Raw genomic sequence first — 25,126 nt, forward strand, 5'->3', positions numbered from 1 at the left:
AAAAAAAAAAACTTATCTGATAGATATCTAAGATTTATATATATGAAGGAGTAGGATCTAAATGCTACAAAATACTTTCTTTGGCTATTATTCTTTATTAGACTAAAAATATTATAAATATCTGGAAAGGAGAGATATCCAGTTATTTTCTGATGATACAGAGTTTAAAAGAGTTGTATAGAGTAATTTTGATATATGGACAAAAATTAAAAATATGACAAACATAACTGAAAACCAAAAAAGAAAAGTAAAAGAGATGGTAGTTCCGGTAGGTACTAGTAATTTAAATAGTGACAAATATAGTATGAGAGATGATATGAAAGGTCTATTGGATTAAGTGAAAAAGAAGTGTGAGAGATAAAAATTGTAGGATTGCTACTCAGATATGACAGTACTGAGTTGAGAAGGAGGGCAATGATAGCAAATGATTTCACATGCAGGCTGTGGAGAAGAAATGAATGTGAGTTTTTAGATGTGTGGAGTGTTTGATGGCAGAAAAGACTTCTATAAGAGGCATGGACCTGCACTTGAATTCATTTGGCATCAGGAGCCTGGAAAAGATACTTCTTGGTATGAGACCTAATGCAGAGAATCAGGGAAACTAGATCATCAAGGGAGGAATGGTAAAAATGTGTATAAAAGATCAGGTACTGTATGCAAACGTGGTAAAGATATGAAAGACTTTGAACATGGTTATGTATGTATGTGGCGAAGGGGTGAAAAAACATGTTTTGATTTTGACCTTTTAAGTACATCTGGGGAGGAAAAAGAGAAAATTCTAGAACAAGACCAAATAGATTGCATCTCTAATTACAAGAATAGGCTAGGTAGTAATTTATTATGTCTATACACAAATGCCAGAAGCATCAGAAGCAAAGGGGTAGAGTTTGTTGCTTCATTGAATACAATGTGGCCTAAGATTGTTGGCATTAGTGAAGCCTGGCTATGTCCGTGCAGTTAGCCTAGTGGCGTTGCGCTTCGCAACCATATGACTGGGGAAGGAGTGTCCCAGGTTCGACTCCCGTCGAAGATGTGAGGAATTTGAGGATCTTCCCCAGCCATAGTAAAGTTAGTCGGTCTTAGGCAGTAGGGTTTTTCCCGCAGTTTATCTGGCGTTTTTTTTCATCCCGCAAGCAGGCAAACCAGCCCCGTGAACACACGCTACAACAGCCAAAAATATTCCCTCCCCCCAGCGGCAGGCTAGGTGACAGGTCGGTTGGGAGTGGTACTAACAAGGAGTCACATCTAACTATAATAATGCATAGTGAAAGAAGAAGTGAAACTTGGCTATCAGAATCAGATATGGTAAGTGGGATCGAGTGTAATAGGTATACTATTTTTAAGAATGACAGAAGAGATAGGAGAGGAGGAGTACTACTAATGAGTAGGTGTCGCACTGATATGATCATTGGCTTGTCAAGAGCTCCTGAAAAGATTGGTAGTATTTTATGTTATCATTGGCAATTTCACTAGAATTTTACGTAGTATTGTTTGCTTTTTGTTTCTTGGTGTGTCTGTGCAATTTTTGTGTGTTTTCTGTGTTATTTTAATTATTATTTTTAAGATAAGATAGCGTACATTTGGCACCGATAAAAAAAATGGTGGCCAGGTCACCATGTTTGTTTAAGAGTTTTGATATAAAAGAGTTTATGCAATGTGCTGTCTGTGAGATGTATGCTTTGCGAAGAGCGGTAAGAGTCTGGTTAGATGGTGATGTGCAGAAAGTGTAAGGAGAATGAGGATCTCGAGTGTGTTTCGGGTGGCGAGAGTGATATCATTAACGATAGTCAGAATATAAAAAATAGTGATGTGATAAGGAATTGCGAGGTAGTACCAGATAGGTGTGAGAGTGTCGTTGAAAGTGTAAATGAAGGTAAAAATACAGAACGAATGGATGATTTAATTGATAATGAAAACGGTGAGATAGATGCAAGCAGCGAAATCGCAAGGTTGAGCAGAGCAATATACAGAGCAAAAAGGCAACTGGAGCGTATGGAAAAATGTGTGCTAAACGTACCAACTAATAACCGGTGAAAGTCTGTGACAGTAAATAATAGAATGTTCGTAAACGTCAATAAAATGAAGGAGCGAGTGCTGTATGGAGATTCGCTATTAAGAGGTGTGTTAGTTGAGAGGTTGACAAAATCGTACCAGCCGGGTGCGAACATAAAGGACGTCAGCAAATCTATTTCAGTGCAAAAACAGAGGGTGAAGGAGATGATAATCGTAGCAGGGACAAATGATTTGAAGGAGGGCAAAATGGAAATGATGGAGGATGTGAGGGAATTACTTGAGGTAGCAAAAGAGAAGAGTGAGAGAGTTAGAATGGTGAGTATTTTACCGCAGTATGACAGTGAAGTGTTTAGAAGGAGGGCCATAATTGCCAATGATTTTATGCATGGGTTATGCATGGAGAGTGGTGTGGAATTTGTGGATGTGTGAAGTGAGTTTGATGGGCGAAAGGACTTATATAAGATGGATGGGTTACATTTGAATGCAGTTGGTGTACGGAGGCTTGAAAAAGTGTTGATGAATGATGTGGAAGTGGATGTACAGACTCAGGGAAACTAGATTTATTAAGAGGGGGTGGAGTAGATATGCAGACCTTAGGGAGGCAATTGAGTGTATGAATGAGTATAATATGCTTGAGCGAGTATGAAGGACAACAAATCAGAATGGGATAGTTAGTATAAGGCATCAAAGTAGGGATGGGACTAATGGGCTTCTGCAATCCATGTACACTAATGCCAGGAGTATTAGGAACAAGAAGGAAGAGTTTTTGGCCTTGGTTGGCACTTCCAGGCCAGAGGTTGTTGGTATTAGTGAAACATGGCTGACAGAAGATGAGAAAGCAAGTGGGATTGAATGTGACGGGTATAGCGTGTTCAGGAGTGACAGGGAGAATAAAAAGGGGGGAAGGAGTGTTATTGATGATTACTGATGAGTTGCAGCCAAGGAGTATAGAAGTTGAACTGCAGGATAGAGAAAAGAGCACATTTGAGGTTTGGTGTGAGATAGAGTCTAGCAGAACAAAATATACAATTGGGTGCTGCTATAGACCAGGTGATGGAATAGATGGTGGGGACAGCATGCATAGGCAAATAGAAGAAATGAGTGGAAGGAGGGTAATTATTATGGCTGATTTCAATTATGGTAACATTGACTGGAAAGAGGAGAGGGCACATGGGAGAAAGGAATTGGATTTTATGCAGTTATTAAAGGACAACTATCTGTGACATCATGTAGTAGAAAATACCAGGGGGCAGAGAGTGCTTGACCTAGTAATTGCATCTGAGAATGTGGCTGTAACAAACATGACCATGTTGCAACCAATTGGTGAGAGTGATCATAAGGTCATGACTTGGGAGGTGGTTAAAGGAGTGGAATTTACAATTAAGACAGGGTACATGTGGAATTACTGGGCTGGTAAGTATGACAAGCTTAGGAGTGTGCTTGGCTCAATGCCATGGCATGTAAAACTGCAAGAGCTGGATGCTGATAGTGCATGGGATGTGGTTAAGAAGTTTGCAGGAGGCAATGGTTGACTGTATACCAAGAGTCTGAATAATAAATCAAGCAGGGGTTAAATGGATGAACAATACTATTAAGCTTGAAATGCAAAAAAAGAAACATCTGTGGAGGGAATTTAAGGAGAAAGGTGACCAGCAGGTGCAGGAACAGTATAAAGCTCAGGCCAGGATGATAACAAGGGTGGTAAGAAAAGCAAAAGAGGATTACGAAAGAAAATTGGCCATGCAGGCTAAAGAGAATCCCAAACAGTTTTTTCAATATGTTGCAAGTAAAAGGAAAAATGTTCATGGTAGAATGATCTTAAAAAATGCTGAGGGTAGGGAGGTAAGCGAATCAGTCGATATAGTGGAATTACTGAGCGAGCACTTTGCAAGAGTATATCATCCAGGTGGTGACATTGCAGGAATGGAAGAACCAACAGCTTATACTGGAATTGTGATGAATGAAGTAAAGGTAACTAGTCTATTACAGAACCTCAATGTCAATACATCTGTGGGATTGGATGGTATACCAGCTCGTGTTGTACGTGAAGCGGCTAAAGAATTGTCAGCGCCCTTGACCATTTTGTTTAATTTGAGCCTCGGGTCTGGTTCAGTCCCAAGGGAGTGGAAAGTGGGGAAAAGAGTTCCGCAGCACAAAGGTGGTTCCACGGCTGCTGTTGAAAATTACCGGCCAATCAGCATAACAGGAATCATTATCAAGGTCTTGAAGAAAATAGTCAAGAGGAAAATATAAGATTGGATAGATGAAAATGGGATACTGTATCGGGGAGAGCATGGTTTTGTGAAGGGTAGGTCATGCCTCAGTAACTTGCTCACATATTATAACACAGTGACAGCTGAACTGGATAAGGGTAATGGGTTTACAGTGATTCTACTGGACCTTGCTAAGGTCTTTGACAGGATACCACATGGAATTCTAATCAGTAAATTGCAGCATATGGGGGATGGATATAGGGTTGGTGAGATGGATAGGTCGGTGGTTGACGGAGAGATATCAGAGAGTGGTTTATTCAATAGTAGAGTCCACAAGACGGCCTGTGACTAGTTGTGTGCCACAAGGATCTGTTCTTTGACCACTGCTGTTTAATTTGTTCATTAATGATATAGGAAAGGATCTGAGAGGAACAGTTCATTTGTTTGTGGATGATGCAAAGTTGGGTAGGGCAATAGTGAATGCAGATTATGTCAAAAATTTGCAAGATGATTTGGATAGATTGGAAGTCTGGGCTAAGGAGAATGGATGTCAATTTAATGTGGAATGGGCTGCCAGAGTCTGTGGTGGATGCTGTGACAGTGAATGAGTTTAAGGCAAGGTATGATATGTAAGGTTATACATTTTGGGGTGAAAAGATTAGTAGCAGTGTATTACATTGGTGGAACTGTAGAAATTGATGAGGCACGAGATTTAGGAGTGTTGGTGGATAAAAAGTTGAAGTTTAGGGGGCACATTGCAAAAGTGGCCAAATCAGCTCATCAAATCACTTGGTTGCTGAAGAATACGTTGACAAGCAGCGACAAGCAGGTTATTGTTCCTCTGTATCGAGCCTTGATAAGACCCCATCTCAACTACTGTGCCCAGATTTGGTCACCTAGGTTTCTTCTTGATGGGGAGGAGGTTGAGAGGATCCAGAGGCGAGTGACCAAGATGAAGCAAGTCTGTGGAATGAACCTTTTGAGAACAGGTTGAGGATTTGTGGGTTGCAAAAATTGGTTGATAGGCAGAGGAGGGGAGATATGATTGAGACATTCAAATTACTGACGGGTTTCTATAAAATTAATTCAGAAGATATTTTTGAGAACAGAACTCTTGGGAGGACTAGGGGACATCCATGGAAACTGAGCCAAAGTGTGGTTAGTAAGGGTATTAGAGCTGGGTTCTTTACTTTTAGAGCGGAATGTGCTGCCAGAGTCTGTGGCGGATGCTGTGACAGTGAATGAGTTTAAGGCGAGGTATGATAGATACTGTATGAATGTCGAATAGTTGTGATGAATATGATTTGGGGCCTCCTTCGATGAGTCTAAGAACTCCCTGGAGTTGCCCGTAATAATAATAATGGCATCAGATGACTTAAGTCCAGTTTGGATAGAAACACAAGAAAACAACGATAGTAACAATGTCCCAGCAGCGAGTTTGAATCTATCTGGTGTGAAGTGGAGGTTAAGAGAATGAAATATATGGTAGGGGGGTTGCTACAGACCTGGTGGTTCAATTGCCGGGGACAAAGAAATGCATTGGCAAATTAGCCTTATGGGTACCAAAAGAGTGATCATTATGGGTGACTTTAATTTTTCAAACATTGATTGGGTAGAAGAGAAATCTCATGATAAGAAAGAAGAGAAATTATTGAATTGTTGTGAGACAACTTTCTCAAACAACATATGAAAGAAGGAACTCAAGGTCAAAGAGTATTGGATTTACTCATAGGATCAGAAGGGAGTCTCTTAAGAATATGGCTATTTTACCACCAATTGGTGACAGTGATCATGCTGTGCTTTCTTGGGAAGTATGTAATTGTATTGATGCTCCCATTAAAACAGGTTACTTGCTGACCTACCAAGTTGGAAATTATGATAAACTTAGGAGAATCAATGGTCCCATAGTATCAGTTACTGAATGGGAAAAATATCAGTAATGCATGTGAATCTTTGAAAAAGTGCTTAAATGAGGCAGTATCTGAATGTATCCCTAGTATTCGAAGAATAAATAGGAAGTGAAATGGATGCGCAACCTTATTAAGCAAGAGATCCACAAGAAGATGACTTGGAAAGAATATCGTGAGAATAAGAGTGAGAGGAGTTATGAAATATAAAAAGCTCAGGCCAAAAAGTAACGAGTATTGTGCAGAAATCTAAATTGGAGTATGAAAAGCATGCAAGCTAAAGGCAATCCAAAAGAATTTTATTGCCATGCTGCAAGCCAAAGAAAGAATGAATGTGAAAGAATAAAATTTATTGAATGCAGATGCTACTTGAATGTCAGAAGCAAATGAGATTGTTCAGTTAAAGAGTACTCACTTTGCTAAGATATATCAACTATGCGTATGTAACATGGCGCACAGCGCCACTGCTACATTGGATGAAGAGTTAGACATTCATTAAAATGAGGTTGAAGAGGTGTTGCATAACCTGGATAAAAATTTGCCTATAGGAACAGATGGAATATCAGCCCCTTTGCTAAAGGAATGTTCAGCTGAATTAGCTAGGCCTTTCACATGTTTGTGTAGATTGAGTCTTAGGTCAGGAATGATATCACAGGAATGAAAGGAATACCATTGTACAAGAGTGGTGTCTAACTACCGACCTATCAGTATCTCTGGTGTGGTAGAGAAGATTTTAGAGAAGTTGGTAAGAACTTGAATACAGAAATGGATAGACAAACACTATACTCTGCAAGGAGCAGCATGGGTTTACTAAAGGAAGGTCATGTTTTAGCAATCTGCTCATATTTTATAACAATGTTAGGGACGAGTGGATAAAGGGAATGGATACACTATGATAATGTTGGATTTTTCTGAGGCATTTGATAAGATACCACATGAAAGGCTATTGCATAAACTGGAGAATATGGAATTGGAATATAAGCTCTTGACTTGGATCAGGGGACGGTTGACAGGCAGATATCCAAAAGGTGGTATACAATGGGTGTGAATCTGCCAGATTTAAGGTGACCAGTGGTGTACCTCAGGGTTCAGTACTTGGGCCATTATTGTTCAATCTATACATTAATGACATCAGGCAAGGTCTAACATCAGATGTGCAATTGTTTGCTGATGATACGAAGATAGGCAGGGCAATCTGGGATGCTATTGATATTCGGCACTTAAAAATGATTTGAAAAGGCTGGAAATTTCAGCAAACTTAAATGCTGTCAGTTTAATGTTAGTAAGTGTAAAGTTATGCACTTTGGCATGATTAGAGTTCCAGAGGCATATTATATTAGCGAGGTTATGCTACAAGAAACTGAAGAGGCTAGGGATCTTGGTGTATTGGTGGATAGGAATTTGAAGTTCCAAGGTCACATAGCAAAAGTTGCACATACAACTCAGAGGATAATTACGATGTTGAAGCAAACCTTGACATGTAAGAGTAAGGAAATCATTTTATAAGGCTTATCTTTATAAGATAAGCCATAGGCCAGTGGGTCTTAACCTTTTTAATGATCAGCATCCCCTTGAATCTAAAAATAAGTTCTCGCACCCCGTTGAAAAATGTGTTTCTATTTCTTTATTTAGGAAATTACATCTATTGCAAGATAATTTATTTATTGAAAAATAAACACATACATTTACATATGCATACAAAACAATATCTCAATTTTTAATGGCTATGTTGTTATTGTTTATTCATAATAATAATATTTATCATTATTATTATTATTATTATTTCGGGCGACTCCAGGGTGTCCTTAGACTCATCGAGGGAGGCCCTAAACATCATGTCCACACAACTATTCGACATTCTCACAGGATCTATCATACCTTGCCTTGAACTCGCTCACCATCATAGCACCCACAACAGACTCTGGCAGCTTATTCCACTCATTTACCACTCTAAAAGTAAAGAACCCAGCCTCTAACACCCCTGCTAACCACACTCTTGCCCAGCTTCCATAGGTGTCCTCTAGTTCTCCCACCACCAGTCCTGATCTCAAAAATATCCTCTGAATTAATCCTGTAGAATCCCTTTAGCAATTTGAATGTCTCAATCATATCTCCCCTTTTCCGCCCATCAACTAGTTTCTGCAACCCACAAATCTTCAACCTGTTCTCATAATACTTTTGAAGCGAGGCTCCTTTTTTGAAAGAGCCATGTGTAAGTCATCACTTGCATTTAAGCGATTTCTGGTTTTTGTTTTTATGTGCAAAAGTGATGAAAATCTCATTTAACATAGGTAGGTGGTGGCAAATGGTAAAAGTGTCTGCAATGCTGCTTTCGACAGCTGTGGATAAGGTTCTAACTGTGTACACCAGAAATGTTCTAAGTCCAGTTTTTCAAATTCCATTTGAATACATGCATTGGCTCGTATTTCAATAAGATCATCCTTTATTAAATAGCTGTTGTCCATCGAATCTGGGTCAAAATTTAGAAACTTCTCTTGCACCCCTGGAAATGATGCTTTCTCGCACCCCCAGGGTGCACACACCGCGGGTTAAGAACCACTGTTATAAGACTACAATTGGATTATTGTGCACGGATTTGGTCTCCGGGGTTCCAAGGGGATAAAGAAGCTGTGGAAAGAGTGCAAAGAAGAGTTACAAAGATTATATCTGGATTATGGGATTTAGATTATGAGGACAGATTGCAAGTATGTGGATTGCAGACTCTGGTTAACAAAAGATAGAGGGGGGTAACATGAAAGAGATCTATAAATGTTTGAATGGGTGTTATAGGATATCATCTGATGAAATTTTTCATTATATGTAAGGTGGGGAGAGAACACAGAGGCATCCATGGAAGTTAAGTTTGTTCACTTCCATTCTTCAGAGAGCAGTGAGTGAGTGGAATAGTTTGCCTTTAGGGCAAGTGAGTGCATCTACTGTGAATGAATTTAAAGGAAGGTATGACACTGTTTTTTTTGGTGATTTATAGTCTCACTCAATGAGTTCTTGACTCCCTGGAGGTCTGATAATAATAATAATATCCATTTAAAAAGATCAGGACAGACTGGGGTAGTGAGAATGTTATGTAGTATTACGAAGTTTTACACTTTGAACTGAATCTTGCCAGCCTGTATCATAAGATTATTTACATAGAGGTTGGAATGTACACAAGAATTGAAGATGCAAAGGATTTTAGGAGCCTCCATAGCTCAGTTCGTATTTTCAAAGCCCTTCAACTTGGAAAGATCTAAATTCAAGTCATGTATAGGACATGAAAAATCTTTATCAGGGCTTTTTGGCTGAATGTGTGTAAGATGATCTCATACAGAGGTAGATGGGTTTTCCTCCTGAAAATTTGGGTTTTTCAGAGAACACACACACACAAAAAAAAAATGTACTGACACAGACATACAGCAGAAAATGGATAAGATAAGGTACCACTCTATCATAAGCAGTAATCAGGTTTCTAAAAAATCAAGTTACTTGCCCACTATTGAGCTTAAAATGATGGGAGAAGGAGAATATATTTAGGTTACCAGTGGAGAAGAAATTGAAGTTCAGAGGCCACTTTAGGGAGGATTATTTGAGGACAGAAAAAAAAAAAACATTGGAGAGGATCCAGAGGCAAGTACCTAACTATATCAAAGTGTCAGTTAGGATAGACTAAGAATGTAAATTTAAGCTCAATAACCTGGAGAAAAAGAGAAGATAAGATTGAGGAAAAATTAGAGGAAAGAAGTTACCAGATAAATATAGAACATTTTCCTTATAGCAATAAAAAAAAGGAATGAGAGAGAGAGAGAGAAAGAGAACGAATCCATCATGAAAGCTGTGCAAAGATGTAAACAGGTTATGGCATTAAGGAGAGATTTATTGCATAAAGTATAGTTAATAAGTGGGGTATCTAGCAGAAAGGAACGTGTCTAAAACACTGAATGCAGTTAAGGAAAAGTATGAAATGGATTGTAATGGGTAGAGTTGACTTGCTATATGTCTAGTGATGCCTGAAAATCATAATACAATAAAATACTTGAAATACTTTCATCATTTGGATAGATAAATGATCTGAATGAAGGAAAACTAAGTTGTAAACACTAATGACAGGAAATGTTCATAATCTACTTTGGTTCTGGGAAGGAAAGATTATAGAAAAATTTAACCAACTTTCACTTTTTAAATTATTGTCATGTTTTTTTTTTTATAGAAAGGTGATAAAACTTTTGATTTTGTTTAAAATAAAAATATCTATCTACTACTTCTGATATTAATACTTCAGATTCATATCAAAATGATACTGGATAAATATGCAACCTTCTAGATTACATATAATAACAATGTTTGATTTCTGATCCTTTTGAGAAATTATCCTAATGACTCAATCCTCAAAAAATGTATTTCTCAATATGCATTTATCATGCCTCAGTATTTTTAGTAGTAAATGTTTAGCAAATAACTGTTTGGCAAAAAATATCTTTTCTAGCTAAAGTTTTTGAAATTTATAGACAGTAATGTCTCCAGCCAAAATGTTCTATTGCCTTGAGAAGTCCATCATTTTGCATAAAAAATTGTTCCTGTTAATTCTTAAATTCAATTATCATTTTAGTTGAATTTGAAGAACACTTATATGCATACTGACCAAGAACAGCATAACAATAAAAGCAATACTGTAACATATATAACTGAGATAAAAAAAACAACAACTAACAAATAAACATGTGCGAGTATGAAACTTACTTGAATATAGTCTTTATCTATGGACAGAGCTGCTTCTGCATCTTGCATAGCAGCATCGTAGTTGCCAATCTGAAAATGACAACGAGTCCTGGCCACCAGGCATTCTTTGCTATTGGGCTGGAGATCAAGGGCCTATAAAACATTACATATATTTTAAAATTTACAGATTTTATTTCAATTATTGAAAACAAAAATATACTACAACATGAGTACACTTGTAAAGAGTTATTAGGAAGAATCATAAATGCTACACATGTGCATTTTTGCTTTATATAATATAGAATGTACTGCATTTCTTTTTCAATTTAAGAAAGAAAGCTGATAAAAAAAATTTTTTTCTTCAAAAAAGCACGGAAACTGTGCTACAAGTTAGTAAGTCCTGTATACCAAATTAAAAATAAAGTGATTTGTAAAATATTTAATTTTAAATATCATTGAATCATTTAAACAGAAGATCGCTATTTGTTTAGAATAACTTCTTGGTCTATCAGCCTATCAATTGTGAATATTCCCAAAATATTCTGTTTTGAATGAGGAAAAAAAAAACCAAGCACACTTAGCAGATAAAAATGCAAACAAGAAAACCTTGCTATTTTCATGTAGGTGGCTTTGCCTACAAAAGGAATAGAATCAGGATTTAATCATGTATCAAATTTGCCAGATAAGTGATGGATAAAATTAAAATTTACACTACCATTTGGCAAATTCTTGTTATTTTATTCTAGTGGTGCACTTCAGATGAAGTAATAAACCTTTTTTTTTATATGTGAAGTGTCCTTTTGGATTTAATTAAAGGAGGAAATCTTCAACACTGAATGCACACCTGCTTCACACTGTTAGGTTTATCTGTTTAAGTTGATAAGAAGCTCAAGCATTTCCTCCTGTAAAACAGGCAAAGAACCATTGAATACAAAGAACAGATAAGAGATATAAATATGTTCATGGGATGGATTATGCAGAGCAGCCTCCTGTGATGAGTCCTAGGATTCCATAGGGATGCCATGTAATGAAAATGATAATAATAATATAATTAACAGAATATCCATTGTTCAGTTGGCACCAACAATTCCCTTTAGTTAAAAAGAACTGGGTTGAATCCCATCTAAAACAAGAGGAACCATTATAGGGTTTTACAAGTGAAAATGAGTTAGCCAGTTTCACATAGGGATAGCTAGGATTGATTATTATAATTATTATATAGCACCTCCATGGAGTTCTAGAACTCATGCAGGAAGCTGCTCCATATTACCTCACTCCTCATCTCAGAAACTCAGGTTTTTCATCCCACAAGAGAAAGAAACCAGTCAGAGAATACATGTAATTAACAAGCATAGCAGACCATCCTATTTTGACAGATTTAATTTTGAAAGCTAACATGGTATACAGTGGGCCTACATGCAAGCACAAACACATATAGATAGGCCCAGGTGTTGATGGGTATTCATAACAGTATTTCACTATATAAACAACACCAAGAGAAAAATAAAATAAATTTATTGAACTACTAATATTTCACTGGTTTTCTACCCAGCATCATCAGAGCACAAATACACTCAACTAGATAGTTGTGGAAACAATTCAAATTGTAACTGAAAAGAAATTTGGTCTTTAGAGACCAAATGCAGCTTGATTTCTCCAAATTAACTTTATGGTTATCCAGCCCCTAAAAGGGTGTCTTGTTAGTTAGTTCTTTTCAGTTACAATTTGAATTGTTTCTACAACTCGTTATTCGAGTGCTGTGCGCTTGCTACAGTTGTAATTTGTACACTGATGATGCTGCATAGAAAAACAGTGAAATATTAATAGCTTCATTAAATTAAATTATATATATATATATATATATATATAATTTATATATATTTATATATATATATAATTTTATATATATATATAATTTTATATAATTTATATATATATATATATATATATATATATATATATATATATATATAATGTTTTTTTTCTGAGTTGATGATGAGAATTAACACCATGGCCAATAATCTGATCATGAGTTGAGTATGGTGTGTTTGTCAACTGAATGTTCATTAGCGGTTTTATCTATTTTTTTAGGAGGGAAACCTCTATGAGACTGACTCTAACTTAGCTTTGATTAAAATGGCCTGAAAATGTTGTTTGGAACTTAATGGGAATTCAAACTTAGCTGTTTCCAAGAAAAGGACACATCATTTTGTTGCTCTTCCAACACATCACAAGACTTTGCTTTTTGACTGGAAGGAAGGGAGAAAGAGAGAGAGAGAGGATAAATATTTAAATCTTCTGGATGCAAAGAGGAGTAGTAATTTTACTTCCAGCTATCCCAGCTGTTCTTTTCCAGTCCTTACCTACATTTTGAGGATTTAGGAATGAAAAAACAAACAAACAAACAAAAACAGGGGAATTAACATAAGATGAATATTAAATAACTTGATGAATGTGCCATCTGCTTTAACCATTGTAGCAATCTGAATTCATTCAGATTACCTTAGTGAATGAGAACCAATTCCCTTTTGTTTGTTTGTTTCTTTGTTTTGAGTTTCATTCATTTTTTCAATAGGTAGTAACTCTAACAAAGCCTGAAGATTCTGTTCTCAGTTTTATTCTCACCATTGTCATTTACAAAAACGGCATTAATTTTTCTGCATTTCTTTTACCTTATATATATTTAAGCAACTGTTAATACTATGACTGAGTGACTTGCATTTTGCATACTGAATAGCTGAACAAAAATTTAGAACAGTTGACAAAGACAAAAATAATAAACTGTCAGACAGCCATTCCATATTAGTCAATACTAATGGTAGAATTAGTTACTATCTGATATCAGCAGGGTGCATCACTCTATTGGTATTCTGTGTACTGTATCATGCAGCAGCATCAAAAATGCATTATTGTTTTTACAGTATAACAGTATAACATACACAAATCTAAAAATATGTTTAAAATAAATTTGTTATATATCATACATATCTTTTACCTGATTTAGCATCTTGAGTGCTGCATAACAGTCACCTTTTGCAATTTCAGCTTTTCCTTGTGCAAGAAGAACTGTAGCACCTTGTTCCTCTGGTCTCACTTTTTGCCTGTCTCGCAATCGTTTACTCTCTAGACTGACTTTAATATCTTTGGATCCCAAAGCTACAGCTGCAGCTCTGTCCTTGTCAGTGTAGATTTGATTCATTATGTCAAATGCCTTATAGCTCTGAATGCTATCTGTATCACTGCTGTCCGATGCATCAGTATAATGAACAATCTCTTCTTCCTCATCTTCCAGCTCCAGAATCAAACTTTCTTTGCGTTTTACTTGCCCAGGCTTGTTTATGCCCTTCGCTTCTGCCTTTTTCACTGCACCAAGAAGAGCACTCATTACACCCTTATCAGCCTTTTTTGTAGTGTTTTCATCACCTGAGGGGGCATCTGACTGTATTGACAAGGGAGATTCTGTCCTTTTCTCAGAACTTTCACTGCTTCTACCAGTAGAAAGCGTTGCTTTGGAAAATAAACTTTTAATTTTCGTTGCCATCTTGTGGTAAGTAAACTGAATGACTTAAGGAATAGAAAAGAAATGCAAACAGATATACATGTCCTCGAGTATAGGCCGTTCTTTTAACTGTACATCTGAAATGCTAACACGACGATATCTCAAGAAAGTTTTTACAGATTTTCTGCAGAGGCACCACTGACATCGCCTGTTTGAAATAATTCTTGCCATTTCGTTTCTATGACAACGAAAGCAAAACAATCACTCTAATCCTAGCACCATATATTGGGCCTTACAATATTTTCACATTTCATCGGAAAAAAATAAAAGCCGATTGGTTGATTAGCTGAAATAATAAGAAACACACAGGAAAAATGTAAGTCACAATAAATCACAGAAAGCACACAGTGTAGAGCATAATTATGTTTTCATAATAAATCTCAGACGAAATTTCTGCTTTATGAACGAGATGGCAGCAGCGGCAACAAATACGTTTAGCACAGAGGAATTGGCCTTGACGTATTTCAAGGCCACCATTACCTCATTAGCATCGTTAGCTAAAAACGGTATATATACCTCTCACTGGAGATAAAATAAATGCATAGAATTTAAGACCCGCAGGTAACATATTATATAATTTAATATTATATATGCTATAAACGTTTTTATACCAGCGAAATAAAACATGAAATAAAACAGTTTTATTTCATGCAATTAAACTGTTTATAGAATTTTTGTCAAATTAAATTAAAAACAAGCGTGCATCACTGTGTGATAATACTAACACGTTATTCATTTTAAAGTAAAATGAATAACGTGTTAGTAATACATTATTTTACAAATAATAAAGCTGTCAGACGTTCGAAATATACGCGAATGTTTCCTATTTCGCAACTCATTTTTACGAAATTCGGGTAAAAACTGTTTTAATCTGTTCGTACTCATAGTATCCGATTGTGATCAGAGATCAGCATAAGGTCCAAAACTCTCATAACAGCGTAATGAGCCTCAAGCAAGCAAGTAACTTAGCAACAATCCGCATATGGTTATCGTTATGTCTCTTTCGTAGTTTACTTTGTTTCATAGTTATATAGTCGCCCTATAAAATAAAATAAAACAAGTATGCTGCGAGGAAAGTGCAGCTTCAACAACGATTATTCAAAGCATTAGAACTTCATTATAACAGGAAAAATTGATAACGAAGCAGAATGTGAGATTCGCAACATATTTGTGAATCCTGAGTACAACCAGATAAACAAGAGTGATGACTGCAACCAAACTAAAAATTACATTTCGTGTTATAAAACACGCATTTGTATAAAACATGTATTTACTCTTTTAAATACATGTTCAGCACACAAAATGCACGCGGAATATTTTTAATGATTAGTCAATGGATCAAAGAAAGTAAGAAACAAACAATGACAGTAAACATTTAATAAACATAGTGTCGTGTTTAATAAATATTAACTTGTACTATTTTGAATTGCATACATTTATAATAGGCAATAAGGATCTAAAATGCATTTAGCATAATTTTAACAAAAATAAAATACCTAAGAGAACTTTCCTTGATATATAAAATATAACAAACTTTTGTCGTATTTTTTATTATAAGAATATAATTTGATTAATTTTGTTTAAGAACTATTTATCATTTAAAGAGGGGGATTTGTAAATAAATATATATACATAACTTTTTTATATTTTTAATATCACTGCTCTCATTTTTAACGTCCCGTATGGTAAAAAATTTAAATCTGATCATTCGATAAATAATACTTTTCCCCCCTCCCAGATGTAAGTAAATTAGTAGATCAGTAGCCTCATGCTGAGCATGTTATTATTATCTATAAGAGAAGAGGGAAAAAAAGTTTCATTTTTCACTACCTGAAAAAAAAAAAAAAAAAAAAAAAAACCTTACAAAGTTTGCTAGTTCATTAAAACCAATTCACAAGCCAGAGTTTAAATGATTTGTTTTAGAAAAAACGGTTTCTTTCATTTATTTTTTATTATTAAAACGAAACAAAATAATTACCAACTACCAGCAAAATAAGTACTACCGTTAAACCACATAATGCACTCGTCGTTTCTCAGAATTGCTAATAGCTGCTTATTAGACAGTGGCGAATCTAGCGACAAACCCCTTAACTCTTAAAAAAAAAGAAAAAAAATCGCAATGAGAAAAAAAAGTTCCAGTTAAAAAGCACGTATATACGTAACAGAAGAATTCTGAAATGATGTTATTAGTGAAAAATTGAAAACATATATTAATGAAATAAAAAACGTTAAAAAAAAAATATATATATATATATACTGTATATATATACAGTCGGGTCTCTTTTTATGCGGTAGATACGTTCCACAGAAAACCGCATATAAAAAATCGCACAAAAAAGGTCTAACTTATGTTGAACAATGGTGAGCTGAAAGGGGCTCGCCCGAACCCTTTGTTAAATTTTTCTCAAATTTTATAGTCCCTTGTTCTCTTGTTTACTTTTTTATTTTTTCAAAAAAACATAATTTTTTGAAATATATTAAGCAACAAACTCATACGTTACCTAACAAAGTGATTTTATTAAATAAAATATTATATTTACTGTTACCACCATTTTACAAATAAGAATACACTTTTGGTAATCACACATAAATAAATAGGACCATAAAATAATGCCCCTTAATTAGTACCGATGATTATCACTTGAAGTATAAAAACAAAAGAGAAATATAACGTATTACAATATTATTGTGTTTAGATAATATTTATTTATTATTTATAGAATGTTTGTCATAAAAACTTCTATCTCAAACAAAACAAATTTATTTAGTTTATAAAAAAAAATGTGGACTATTGCATATGTGCGATTATAAAAGATTTTATTCTTATTATATTTTGGTTAAAAAATGTTTTTCTTATGTAAGATAAATTAACACAGATGACTGTATGCAAATATCTCATGTTTAGATTATGAAAAATTTATTTAAAAATTATAGCCTTTACGGGTTGATTGTCCCCTCGTACTTTTTGATTAAGGAGTACATAAGCTGTATTAATAAAAGTTTTTGTGTGAAATACGGCTTTTTTTTTTTTTTTTTTTTTTTTTTTTTTTTTTTTTTTTGCTGGACGATGCGAGCGCTTTGTTAAAATTTCCATAGCCCACCACTGGATACGTCTCATAATTTTCTAAAAACGAAGCAATGAATTAAAATAAACCTAAAATCGCATAAAAAAGTTTATGAAAATTCAGGAATATAATAATGGTTACGTTTGTTTAAAAGCTTTATTCTTTTAATTTTATTGAAAAGTAACAATTTTTTTTTTACATTTTGTCATCAGAATTATCTTCGCTATTAGATAATATTCGGTAACGTTTGCGAATTGAGCAAAATCACTTTCATCACCAGAAGAGATAGTCAGCGTATCAGATCTGTATGGTAAAGGCAATGTTTCTTCACAAACAGAATTAGCTTCACCCTCGTTCTGTGCTGATGTTTTTCTCCTGACAATGTAAAGGTTTTTCTTCCGCTTCACACATAAATCGTTTTCTGGATATTAGACGATATCTAAAGTTAATCGATATCCAATAATATCATCGTCACTTAAGGCATTATCCACAAGCAATTCGTCTACCTCATTCTGGCTAAATGTATCAAAACCTTCTCCACCAATTTCATGTGCCAATAAATTTTATCTGATAATGTAGATGTTTGCATGGTTGCACTGTTTGCGACACATCCAGGCCAAGCTGCTTTCCAGCAGGCATTTAAAGTTTGTCTTATTTCAGCGATAGCAGATGCAACATGATTTAAGCAGTCCTAAATAGAAAATTTTTTCCAAACGTCAGTTACTGTTAATGATTCATTTTCTAGTTTATCCAATATAAACTGAAAAGTGCTTAATTTCTTAACGTAATATTTTTTAAAAGTAGCAATTATGCCTTCATCTAATAGCTGAATAATGCTTGTTGTATTGGGTGGAAAAAACCCACATTGGATGTTCTAAATGTGGATAACTTGGTGCATTGTCAACAATTAATAAAACTTTAAAATATATGTGTTTCCACTTCTGGTACAAAGCAATTATTGAACCATTCAGTAAATAGCAGTTGTTACCCAGGCCTTTGTATTAGCCATCCAATGTACTGGCAGCTGTTTTAGATCTTTGCCTTTTAGAGCACGTGGTCTTAGAAATCGATTTACTAGGAGGGATTTCAACATTCGATCTCCTGATGCATTGCTACAAAATAACACCGTTACTCGATCTTTGCTTGCTTTAAACCCACTTGTTTTTTTCTCAGACTTTGCGATGTAAGTCCAGACTTTTTCAAATTAGGCATTTTCTTCCAAAACAATCCTATTTTGTCAGCGTTAAACACTTGATCGGGACAATATCCACCATCTTCAATAATTTTGGGCTAACTTTTCTAAAATTTTTGGCTGCTCCATCTTCTGCAACCTTGCCTGTACTCTTCACGTTATGAAGTGCATCCCTTTTTAAAAACCCGGTTAACCACCCTTTGCTAGCCGAAAATTCTTTATCAGCCTGGGAAGCGGAAGTAAACGGCTCCAATTGCTTCATCTGTTCATAAAACCGAAGAGCTTTTTGTTTAATTAAATAACCACTTATAGGAATTCTTCTTTGAGTTAATTCTTCAATCCAAATTACGAGCGCTCGTTCCGTGTTTTCTAATTAAAGCATCTCTTGAGTACGATGAAAATTTGGGACTTAGTTTTGGGCCAGAAATGACAGATTTTCTTATTGCGACTTCATTCGTTTTAATTGCTCTTATAGTAGATTCGCCTAAATTAAAATGTTTACCAATCGCCGTAGATCCCTCTCCTTTTGCTAAGCGATCTAAAATTGCAATTTTCATTTCATAACTGACATTTGGGAAAAAAAAAATCTATTTTGGACTGCTTAAATCATGTTGCATCTATATCGCTGAAATAAGACCACAAATTTTAAATGCTTGCCGGAAAGCAGCTTGGCTGGATGTATTGCAACCATGCAAACAGCTACATTATCAGATAAAATCATTACATTGGCACATGAAATTGGTGGAGAAGGTTTTGATACATCTAGCCAGAATGAGGTGGACGAATTGCTTGTGGATAATGCCTTAAGTGACGATGATATTATTGGATATCGATTAACTTTAGATATTGTCTAATATCCAGAAAACGATAGTGAAGCGTAAGAAAAACCTGTCCCCCTCACTGCAAATATAATTCGAGAAGGTCTTGAACTGTGCAATAAATTGAAAAATAATTTTCTTGTTAATGACGCAAATTCTGAACGAGCCTTTAAATTCCAACGTGAGCTGAAGAACTGTATGTCTGGATATTGCGAGCTGTATAAAAAATTAGTGAAATCATCATCGCAAAATTTAATCACTGATTACATTGTGAGAAAAACATCACAGAACGAGGGTGAAGCTAATCCTGTTTGTGAAGAATCATTGCCTTTACCATACAGATCTGATGGCTGACTATCTCTTCTGGTGATGAATTTGATTTTGCACCAGTTCGCAAACGTTGCCGAATATTGTCTAATAGCGATGATAATTCTGATGACAAAATGTTAAAAAAAAAAGTTACTTTTTAATAAAATTAAATGAATAAAGCTTTAAAACAAACTTAGGCATTCTTGTTTTTCTGAATTTTCATAAACTTTTTTTATGCGATTCTAGGTTTATTTTAATTCTCTGCTTTGGTTTTATGCGGTTTTAGAAAGTTATGGAACGTATCCCCTGATTTTTCAACGTAAGTTAGGCTTTTTTGTGCGATTTTGTATATGCGGTTTTCTGTGGAACATATCTACCGCATAAAAAGAGACCCGACTGTGTGTGTGTGTGTGTACACACACACACACACACACACACACACACACACACACACACACACACACACACACACACACACACACACACACACACACACACACACACACACACACACACACACACACACACACACACACACAATGTCGGCAAAAGTATTTGGAACACCTTAATGCCATGAAAATTTCGGATTCTACCACAGGCATTTATTATGTTTTTTTATTACTGCGTAATAAAAGATGAAGTGTGCTGTATGTTTTGCGCTGTACTAGATGTCAAAATGCCACGTTCAGTTGAACTGACAGACTTTCAACGCGGAATGATAGTTGGGTATCACATTAGTGGTCTTTCTGCCCGTGATATTGTTACCTGTCTCAGTATAAGGAAATCCACCGTTGCTTATATCATTCGTAAATGGAAAGCTGATGATGCTACCACAGCAGTAAAAGGCCCTGGGAGGCATCGAACTCACTGACTAAGATCGACGAGCTCTTTCGCCGGAATGTTCGAGCATTTCGCACGCCATCAGCAGCGGACCTCGCAGTCAAACTCGAAAATACTGCAGAGACATTTGTCAGCACTAAAACTGTCCGCAGAGAGTTGTATGCCTTAGGGTTACCACGGCAAAGCTGCTGCGAACAAGCCACACATCACCCCCTTTCTCAACGCCAAACGTTTGGACTGATGTCTTTCACACCGTTCCTGAACCGTAGATGATGGGAAAAGGGTACTATGGAGCGAGAATCACGCTTCCAAATGTTTCACACTAATGGTCGTGTTTAAATCTGGAGATTACCCAGGGAACCATTATGACAGGACTGCATCATTTCAAATGTCAAGTCTGGTGGAGACTCGGTAACGGTATGGAGGTGTTTCAGTTGGATGGGGCTTGGTCCATTGGTGAAGGTGTTCAAAGCCATGACGTCTGATAGCTATCCGAACAACTTCATGCTTCCGATGCTGTGGAAGTACTTCGGCAGTGAGCGTTGCATATTTCAGAACGGCAATGCCCCATGCCATACTGCACTGCATGTCCGAGACTGGTTTCCACAAAACATGTTCAGTGTGTTGGACTAGTCTTCTCAGAGTCCAGACTTCAACCCCATCGAACATTTTTGCGCGATGTTGCAACGTATCAAAAATTGGTTAAAAGCATACCCCGAAGGATATTTGCTGTCATTCAAGCCAAAGGTAGCTCCACTCGGTATTAGAAGTAATTAAAACGTTTTTTTTTTAAAACCACAACTAGGTATCCAAATACCTTTGTCAACACAGCGTATTTGTCATACACTATCTACTAATAATTGGCCGGACACTTTAGCAATTTACAACTGACATCTGCAGCCAAGTCCTAATATCGCGAATGTCCACGTTTGGCTTTGATCACCTCCTGCACCCCTTTGTGGGAGGCTTTCCACTAATGTGCGGCAGAAATCAGTAGAATTTATCTCTATTCCTCCATCAAAGCATCACTGAATTCAGTGACAGATCGAGAACGTGCTACTCTGGACCTCAATTGCATCTCCAAATCGTCCCACAGGTGTTTGATGGGTTGAGGTCAGGACTCCGTGCAGGCCAAGGCAGCCGTTTAGCACCCATCTCTTCATATCATCCCATAACAGCTGCAGCTTTGTGGAATGGGCATTGTCGTCTTAATAGTAACACGGGTCCGTTCCATAAAAACTCCACAGTGTAGGCAGCACCTGATTGTTCAGAATATTAAGATACTGAGTTGCCGTCATGGAACCATGGACAACGACCAGTCGTCACACTCCAAACCAGCTGAATGAACACCACACCATTATTCCTCCACTACCAAACTTTACTGTGGGTATAACACAGTGTGGTAACAAGCGCTCACCAGGCCGCCACCACATCCACACCCTGCCATCTGACTGGAAACAGGTGAACCTTGATTCCTGCTCCAGAGTACCGTTTTCCACTGGTCAATTGTCCAGTTCACACACACTCTTTGAACCAGGCCACACGAGCCGCCTTGTTCGTTGTGATGTTTGGCTTGTGTGTGTGTCGCTGCTCTTCTGTGGAAACCCAGTAAATGGAGTTATTTTCGTACACTATTAGTGTTCAACATGGTGTTACTGTGTCTAATGTAGTCGGTTTTTGCGTGCCACCTGTAATACTCACCTGTCCTATCAGTTATTTTCGGCGGCTGCCCTGGTTGTTTTCTTGCACTAGTGATGCCAGAACATCTCCATTTGTTGATCACATCGCCAACCGCTGATTTTGGAAGCTCCAGTTGAGCGGCAATTCCACGTATGGACATGCCACCAATGTGACAGCCCACGATGACACCTCTCTCGAAGTCACTGAGTTCACGTCGTGTTGCCATACCACCTGCATTCAACTACTACAATGAAATACTGCTTCCTACTATCTGTACACTGGTTTTTATGTTATTAACAAACCTGGAAGGTTCCATAACTTCAAATAAGGTGTCTGGACAATTATTGGTAGATAGTGTATGCCTTACATAAGATCGTACAGTCTGCTAATATTCGACAGTTTCTATAAAACTTAAATCTAGATCCGCACCTCATGGCACTGGGTAGAATGTAGTTCGAATTGAAATATCTTACAAACATTAAAAATACTTCAGTGTTGAGAGAGGGAGAAATTTCTTCTAATCTTTATTTTCTGCAAAAAAAAAAATCGTCTAGAGTCTAGAATTACAAACAAAACTGTAACTTGAGTGAACCTCGCTCATACTGACCATATTAAAAAAAAAAAAAGCGATTTCGAATTTTTTCAGATACTTCGTTGATTGATTTTAACTATAATTCACAGTTGTTTCTATGAGTGTTGTGAACATAAAATTTCACGAAAACCGGAGTAACGAGGGAACTATTACGGACGCGCGCGCGGGCAAATGCTCCTGATGTCAAAGGATAGGCGGTGTCTGGGGTTCGGTATTTAGCAGTAAGCTCTAGGAGGAGCAGAAATTCTTTTAATGAAATTTAAGATTTTATTTAAAAAATTAATTTTAAATTGGCTTGTTTAGAAACACAATCACCAAAGTGAAACTTTCTGCCTACCCCTGCAGAAAGCTTTCGGAAGGGTGAGGCTTTAAACGAATCCCTCTTAAGCTTTGTTGAGAGAGAGAGAGGCTGCCCTCTAAATTCACCCACTTCACACTGCGGAGTTTCGTATAAAGTTCCCATCAATGTATGTGTGTTCAGTAAATAATATTAAAGTACAAATGTTTTTTTTTTTCGTTTTTTTTTTAATTTTTTATGCGTCTGCCGCGCACGAAATGTTGTAAACGTATAGTACATCATTGCGGAAGGCAGGTTTAGAATTTTTTAAATACATTTTTTTGTTTTATTATTATTTTTTTTTATTTTTTTAGGTTGTCCTGCTCTGGAGATCAAACATGTAACTTTTTCAAGCCATCAGAGGCCTTCAATAAGCGGTAGTCTCACACTGGGATATGAAATTCATCTCCCAACCAGGGGCGGCTCGTGCATAGGCATTGCGTAATGCAGCAACAATTTTTCTCGATATATAAATATATTTATTAATTTATTTATATTTGCTTGTGATATTTAATTTTATCATCAACAATCCTATGCATATGCTTTTATCATCAACAGTCCTTTACGTGACGTGCTATGCTTGCCGCTACGCGCGCAAGCATATGCACGTCATAGTTTAAAGGGACGGAGTAAACACGATAAGCACTACGAACACTACTACTACTACTACTGGCGCAAACTGCATATAAACAACAGTGGAACTGCGCGACGAACAGTGCCGCATTACGCTAATAGCTCGACTGTTGTTTATATGCAGTAGTAGTAGTGTTCGTAGTGCTTATCGTGTTTACTCCGTCTCTTTAAATATTTGGACATTACAATTAAAGACATAACAAATGCACTTGCGATGATTTCAAAGGAGAAAAAAAATTCTTTAACAGTCACACAAACATCAAGGAAAGAGTTATTGACCTTTTCGCTCGAAACAAAACAAGAATGGATTTTATTTTTAAGTAATTTTAAATTATACTAAACTGTATAATTTTATCGATAATAAACAATATTTTTTCATGTTTATTTTTTTTTTAAATTTTTATCATAATTTCGATATTTTATCCAAACAAGTATACACTGTACTTACAGTGTGTACGTATATTTCGAAAGTTGCAGCGCCCGCACGATTTCAAGCCACGAGCGGCAACTGCTCTCACCTAAAGGCAAGCATAAACATCTATGCCCACGGCGAGATTCAAATCCGTGACCTGTCGGTATGTTAACCCCTAGAATATGGAAATATTAACTACGTTAACGTTATCTTATATATTATTCTACAAAAATACGAACAATATTATTTAACCCAGACTATAATTCACTGAGTTAAATCGCTAGGACTACTACTACTACTACTAATAATAATAATAATTCAATTTCCTCTCAATTTCCCGTGTTGAATTCAATGGCTTGTCATGGTTAGCTAACTTGATTTCGCATACTTATGCTAGGACGATATTTCCTATTAGTCTGCTATATCTATCAAGTGCTTGTGTGTGATCTTCTGCCGAGGGGAGGAGTTGTTTTCTGGAATGAAAAAAAACTCGCCTTCACTTGAAAAGCACTAACTAAAAACAAATTCAAATCTAGGGCTAGGCTTTTTAAACAAAGGGGGCATCGTCGATACTGATTAGCTCCGGAGGTTTTCGTAGATAGCAGCTACTTATGAATTAATACAAAAATCAATTTATAGCCTCCGTAACGCAATTGAAAAACGAGGGGCACAACGCTCTTCGATTGAAAAAGACTTAAGTTCTATTCACGTCATGACGAGAGGAATATGGGTTTTTTCAATTGAAGGTGAGTTAGCCGCTCTCATACGGCGGTAGCAGGGTTTTTCATCCCACGTGTTCTGCACTGGGGTTTAATGAAAACTTATAGGAGTTCCCCAGAATAT

Source organism: Typopeltis vanoorti, chromosome 2, assembly GCF_054136105.1.
Source record: "Typopeltis vanoorti isolate ZY-2024b chromosome 2, IOZ_Tvanoo_1.0, whole genome shotgun sequence".
Classification (NCBI taxonomy): Eukaryota; Metazoa; Arthropoda; class Arachnida; order Uropygi; family Thelyphonidae; genus Typopeltis; species Typopeltis vanoorti.